General features: G+C 37.2%; 1 long non-coding RNA gene across 1 annotated transcript; it reads left to right on the top strand.

The window, feature by feature from the left end:
• Window positions 1-1,135: 1,135 nt before the first annotated feature.
• On the top strand, window positions 1,136-2,253 carry LOC132132057 (uncharacterized). The gene is made up of 3 exons (XR_009428994.1): window positions 1,136-1,245; window positions 1,667-1,750; window positions 1,910-2,253. It is a non-coding gene; the product is annotated as an uncharacterized LOC132132057 (long non-coding RNA).
• The last annotated feature ends 5,057 nt before the right edge of the window (window positions 2,254-7,310 follow it).

Raw genomic sequence — 7,310 nt, 5'->3', positions numbered from 1 at the left:
CCGCACTTTGGCAGAATTAAATTCAAATAGTCATCAACAGCCATTAGGTAAATTGCCTTTAAGGTAAAATTGCGCATCAGAATGGACACATTTGTTTTTTAAGGGAGAAAAAAAAAGAAATCCAAAAAATGCCAGCAAATGAACATGTACAAAGTGTGAATAGTCGCAGTATCAGCTATTGAAGGAGAAGTACTGGATTTTCTTTTTTTTTTTTTTTTTTTTTGCTCCGCAACTCACTTGAAGAAGTTCAGATAAATGGAAAACACCATACACTATGTAACAATCCTTATCGTCATTGGAGAGTGTGTGCCTAGGCTCACGAGCAGACGACCGCCCTGCTAACACACGACGTAACAATTACGTAACGTATTGGTAATTTTTGGTAATTCCATGACTTACCAATTGACAACGTAACTACGACGTCGCATGCATGTAATTGTATTACCATCACATTACCAACTCACAACGTCGTCAGTACGTCCTTCCAACGTAACAAGATAACCAAGAACGTCCCAGATAGGTCCTCTATTCGTAATATATTGGTAACTTCATGACTTACTGGCAACGTAACTACAACGTCGTATGCACGTAATTTTAATTACCATAATTTTTGTACATTCTTTATATGCTCCCTGAGTATAGTGCTATTTATAAAGTGTAATTAAACTTCAGACACACAATTAAACGTTCCTTAAAGATAAAATGTGTTTCTTTTCACCAAGTCATGATATATGGACATGCTTTTAATATATAGTGACGTGGCATACAGCGCGTGCTACCACAACTGACGCACCCACGCGCACAATATTGACAAGAAAGGAAATAAATTTTTCGGAGTTGTGAAACTTTCTATTTCGTAAGGAGTTGTGAACGTGAAATAATGACAGACTGGCTACACCATCTCATCTGCCGCAGATACAGTAACGTTATCAGGAGGACAGCGCGTTTGTTTGAAGTACTTTTCACTTCAACTGTGTCTGACAGGAGAATTGGCTTTTCTGAGGTGAGTCTTACAATTTATAATAAATAAAGAGGTTGATAAAATGTATAAAACAAAAGTCTTGATCTCCGTAAAGACGCTAAAACCCTTTTTTAATATTATTGTTTTTATTAGCCTACTAGCCATTGAGAGTTACCATGGCAACAGCGGACACATCAGCTGCTGGAGAGGAGAGGACTCCTCCGACAGTTTCTCTGTTTCTCGTCAGTTATACCAAAGAAAAGTTCAACAACTGCGACAGATTGGTTAAGTAACATATGTTAATATTATCCACAGTCTACTTTAAGTACATTTGTTAACATTTATACCTCTGTGATTATGGCATCTTAATTATCTGATATGTCTGCTAGCAAATATTATGCTAGCTTAGAACCATAAGTATAACATAATAGATTTGAGCTCTTATTAATGAACGTTTGGGCTTTTAATCACATCTTATTTTAAAGGAGCGGTTTTGATAGCTTTGTAAACGTTTTTGATGATAATATGTCAAAAGATAAATGGAAGTAAGCTAATTAATTAAAACTAAAAGTCTGCACTGTAGAGTCTATCAGTGACGTCACTCGCGGTCTAAATTTGGCTGACACTATTTCAAACCAGTGTTTCAAACACGTTTTGATTTTTCATTGTAAACAAATATTGATTAAAATTGTACTGTGATTTCAGGAGTGTCTTAAAAACCCTCTAAAAAAGAGGGGAAGTTCCAAGAAAATTTCTAATGGGAGCTGCTGACAGAGATAGAAAACACAGGTGATCCGAGGAAGCTTATTAAATAACTTAATATTTATTTTACACAACATATCATTATGCATCTGTAACATCAAAAAATGTGAATACTGGTATTTTAAGATTTATATGTATGTTTTCCATTTTGCTATTTTTCTTTTCTGCATTTCCCCTATTCTCTAGTTTGTTTATTTCTAATAAGGAGCTGGAGGCTGTGGAGAAGCAGATCCGTGACCTCGTGGAGAAGCAGGCCCAGCTGAGAGAGTGGAGAGCTGTGCTGGAAACATTCAGGGGTTGACGCTCATAAGTCCAGGGTAAGTAAACAGCTAACCCTACTACCACCTCTACTCTGTGTGGTTCTCAGCACAAGCTTGGTGCACCCAGGACGCGATCTTCCCAGATGTCCACAGCGTAAGACATGAGCCAGGACCTGGGCGATGACCTCTCTCCTTCCAACGCCTCCGGTCTTCAGGATCTCCACCTGCAGGAGCTCCACTTCGCGAGACAGAACACGACACTGTTATCATCTGAGAGGGTTAACGACACCACGCTGAAGAGGGACTTCAGGAGCCTGATCGAGACGGTTCGCAGCATGACACCCGCGGCGACGATCATCGTGTCAGGACCACTGCCCACGTATCGACGAGGACACGAAAGGTTCAGTAGACTTGTTGCTTTTTTAGATGAATGGTTGTTGTCATGGTGTAAAGAACAGAAACTGCTATTTGTTAATAACTGGAATCTTTTCTGGGAGCGTCCTAGGCTGTTTCGCGCTGATGGCCTGCACCCCAGCAGAGTCGGAGCGGAGCTGCTCTCTGACAACATCTCCAGGACACTTCGCTCCATGTGACTAGTAAGACAATTCTCAAATAACTATTATGATGAATTTTGTTCTACACGCTCAAATAGAAGTACTTGTGCTGTCCAATCAATAAAGATTGTGTTTGTTCCAGTGTTAATTTTGACAGGCATTTTTGATTTAGCATTAGTCTAAACTCCACCAAACTACTGTTATAAGCATGAGCCCCGTCAGACTGGTAGTGGCTGAGGTGTTGCAACAATATATAGTGATTTTCTCAATGTTACCCAGAAAACAGGATACAGGTTTAACTCATTCGAAATACTTCAGCTTAATGTTACACTGTCAGAAATGCAAAAGAAATCTAATGTATCTCTTGCTCTGGCTACTAGGGGTGTGACGAGACACTTATCCCACAAGACGAGATGAGACACGAGACTGGGTTCATGAGAGCGAGACGAGATTTTTTTTTTTTTTAAAGAAATCCTCAATGATTTTTTTTTTGCATTATTGACACTGTTTTCCTAATGAATGTTGTTCAGTTGCTTTGACGCAATGTATTTTGTGTAAAGCGATATATAAATAAAGGTGACTTTGAATGATAAAATAAATATTTCATTTCATTTCGTTCATCTCCTTTTTCGTAGTACATACATTTTCACATCAATTTATTAAAAGTAAAAAAAAAAAAAACATGTTTAGGGCCCTATGAAATGTTTCATTTTTTCCCCAGCATATTATTTTGTATTATTATTGTTAACAAATTCTGTATTTTAGCATGTCTAACTATTTGAATGCATAACACAACTTAATTTATTCATTTTATTTTTTCTTAAAGGTAGCCTTACTGATATAGATATCATACCTCAAAGTGTTGTTACTGACCACTTCCTTGTATCGTGCATGCTGCATATTACTGATATTAACTATATTTCCAAAATGAGCATTATGAATGTAAGAGCCTTACATTACATTTATAACAATCATTGTTAATGTTTGATTTGAATGTTTGAATGTTTGTATTTCAGGGCAGTTTGTAAAGACAGATAATCAAGAGAAGTCAGTTCCAGATCCACCTTCCACACCAGACCTCTCTCTCATGAGGATTGCTGTCTACTAGCATATTGTGTTCTCTTCAGACTTCGGGGGATGCAGATATTACTCAGGGACATGAACACTTGAATATTGCAAGAATAGAGAAAGTAAGAATTACTTAAGATTTTAGAATTTAATGTTAATTGCTTAAACATATATACATATATTTTTTTTTAGATATATTTTTTTTGGCAGTGTGAACTGGCCATAATGCTGTATGATAGGTGTGAGATTCATTAAACTTGATTTGCTATAATACATCTGTTCATAAGCTATTGCATATTATTTTCAATGAATTATTTGTAGTGGTTTGGTTAAGGGTGTGATTAGCTGACGTATTATTTGTGGGAGCTTGTGATTAGTTGATGAATGTGTGCATTGTTAATGCTAATATTTAAAAGCAATGTACTGAGTGCCTACTAAGACTTGCATGTTGGTGCATAATGTTTTGACCCTGGATGCTTACAGAAGGGTATAGATATTTAAATATATGGAAATGTATTTATTATTAATATATCTCAATCTATGTGCTTCTGTATGGACTGAATGCTTTCAATCATATTTCGCTGTATATCCTATGTTTTTATTAACAATCTGGGTGTATTACTGTTCATATTTGCTTGTTAATAAATTAACTGAATTCATTTCGAGTATGTATTCATCATTCACAGCTGCTGAAACAGCCTTTAAATTAGTTTGGGCATATGAGGACATAAATTAAGTTCAAGTACTGCATGTCCGCCCATAGAATAATTATAAAAAATGACCAACTGATTACCAGCACACGACCACCGATCCGCGACGTTGCCACGACGTTGCAGTTACTTACTGACAACGTCACAAAGTTACGTTGTGGCGACGTATCTGGGAATTTCACTTTTCCGGTTGCCACGACGTAACTAATTACGTCGCCACGACGAAAGTTTGGTCACCAGATTACGTTGCAGTTACGTAACAATTACGTATTTGTGTTAGCTGGGCGCGCGGACAGGTGCGCGTGTTCAGTAGGCTTCAAAAGCAAAATTGCACATGTGCAGGCAGAGTGAAGAAGCTCATTGCTACTCGAACCTGTGCAATCCGTCAGTAAAAGAATATAAAGACAGTCAGATGTGCAATAATTATGGGCAATTGCAGAGCGGACCAGCAGCCTGCGCATTCAGAAGTATAAATTGAAGAAGTCTGCGTCCGCGCTGGCCGTGTCTGCATCCGGATTGCTCATGCGGAAAGTATACTGACACAGGCGTTACAATCGCAACTTCTTTGTGTTATTGCTTTCAAGCTGAATCTCACAAAATTGGTCAGCTCCCGACAACATCAGGTGTTTTATTTATGGGGAGTAGAATTGTTTATTTCAATGAATGTGATAGATTATATATCATAATAGTTAGGCTATAATATTATAAATCAGGTTGGCTTGTATTGCGGACGTAATATTTAAATTATATGCGTAGACTTGCACTTAGACTCCTTGAGAATTTAAAGTTAGTTTAATAGTATTTAAATTCAAGTTTAAAAAAAGGTTTTAATTGCTTAAATTATTTTTTATTAATTAATAATATGTTATCATGTTTGTTCTTGTAAAAAATACGTGTTTATTCTTTAGGAAAACAAGGGAAAAAATAAGGGACAATCCTAATATTTGTTTTGCTTTATCTATTTATGTAAGCTACAATTATTCAAATAATAATAATAATAATAATAAAATAATGTCATTAAAAAAATACCATTGGCCTGAGTAATTTTGACCATTATAGAATTGTGACTTTAAAGATTAGTCATTTAGGTGGTAAAAATACTGTGAAATTAATAATGGCATAACATTTTAGAAATTAACAATGGCATTTAAGAGCAACCGAAGGTTTATGAAACATTAGCCAATAAAGCATTTTTTAAACAACGGAACTTAAAGTTGTGAACTAAAATATTATTTCAACCATACAGTGTGAATAAATAAAATGCATAATTTTCATAACATTTCATTATTCATAAAATGCATAAGGTTTCTGGTGTTTGGATTTGTAGGCTACTTCAATATAATGAGCTCCAAGTTTAAGAATAGCCCTAGACTAGTTTCTCTCTCTCTCTCTCTGTTTAACAGCATGAGCTCAATGATATACGTCTTCCTCCCGTTAGAATTTTCCTGCCTTGAGAGGAGAGAGAGAGAGAGAGAGAGAGAGAGAGAGAGAGAGAGAGAGAGAGAGAGAGAGAGAGAGAGAGAGAGAGAGAGAGAGAGAGAGAATAATTAATTTATTTGTTTGTTTCACATTAGGTATAAATACAATAAAAGCTATAAATAAATAAAAAAAACTTTACATTTCGAATAAAAATTCCCGCACGGCAGCTCCCTATTAGTAGGTCTATATGTATGCAAAATACTTTAATGTATATTCAAAAATGTCAAACCGAATAAGTTTATCTGGTCATGAGTAATCGCCTCCGTGGAAGAGCGCTTTTCGCTGCTTAGAGTCCATGGGCGCGTATTTGGATTTTTAGATGACATCGCATCTCTCAAAGAAAAGGAGAATAGAATAGCCTTCAGGATTGCTTAGGACTGGAAAAGGCCCTGACTCATGGAGACTCGCGAAATGTTGATGGGCATGAATTGTTTGAAAAGCTGACTGCTTTGGGCAGACGCCTGCATGGTTGCTGGATCTAAACCACTGGATGCGCTTAAATTCATCTGTGAAAAAGGGATGGAAAACAATTTTCCAAATGTTTTTGTAGCATTGAGAGTGCTTCTCACTCTCCCCGTCACTGTGAGCTATGGAGAACGCAGTTTCTCAAAGCTTAAACTGATAAAAATGATCTCCGAAGTACAAGTTAAACTCGAGGACCCAATCAAAGCGTTTGCCGCTGCGAAAGCCCGACGCGCACGCTTCTGAAATGAAGGTGTGTGAATGTGTGTATCAGTCAAGAAAACAATCGAAAACTCCAGTTTTGTGAGCTAAAAAGTTGAGTGCACATGTTTAGTTTCATTCTGTACACTATCTATTAGCCTATAAAACAGAATTTATACTTAGCTGTTGCATTGTGTAGGCTACCCTTTTCACCTTTTTGCAGAATGAAAAAATTAAAAACTCTGAAAACATGCTTGCACGTTTTTATTTACGTGTAATTTCATAGATTTAAAAAAAATTGTTTACATGCATCTTAAGGATCCGTAATTGTGAATGTGAGGGGGGCGGCACGATCGTGCTCTGCCTCTGCCTATAGCGGCATTTGAGCTTGCGCTGGCCCTGGGCTCATGATCAATAAGTTGTATTGGCCTCTATCTGATTCAGTAAAGTCAAACCGCAGACAGTGAAGCCTCGAGACCCGTGCGCTGTGAGGCGGGAACAGAGGATTCCGCTTGGTCTTAAAGCCTCCCGCAAACATCCACGATCACAAATAACAATGATTTTCGTAAAATAATGATTAATTATTAATTGATGATTTGTTATTATCATTATGGTCTTGTGAAAATAATAATACGGGCTGCGAGAAAATTATGAATACAAAGAGTAGCCTACTGCTGAGTGCAGGCATGTTTCAGCCCAGTAACACATCGTTCCTCAGAACCAAAACACAGACCGAATTCTGTTCAGCTGGAGGGGGTTGGGTTTTGGGTAGTTATTCATGGCTTGTGGGGGTCGAGATAAAAGTGTGAATTGCTCTTTCATATGGACAGAGGCTTTCACTTGCTGAACCGGT

This window comes from Carassius carassius, chromosome 49 (genome assembly GCF_963082965.1).
Source record: "Carassius carassius chromosome 49, fCarCar2.1, whole genome shotgun sequence".
NCBI lineage: Eukaryota > Metazoa > Chordata > Actinopteri > Cypriniformes > Cyprinidae > Carassius > Carassius carassius.
Note: the sequence above shows the minus strand (reverse complement) of the source record. Positions and strands in the feature narration are given on the sequence as shown.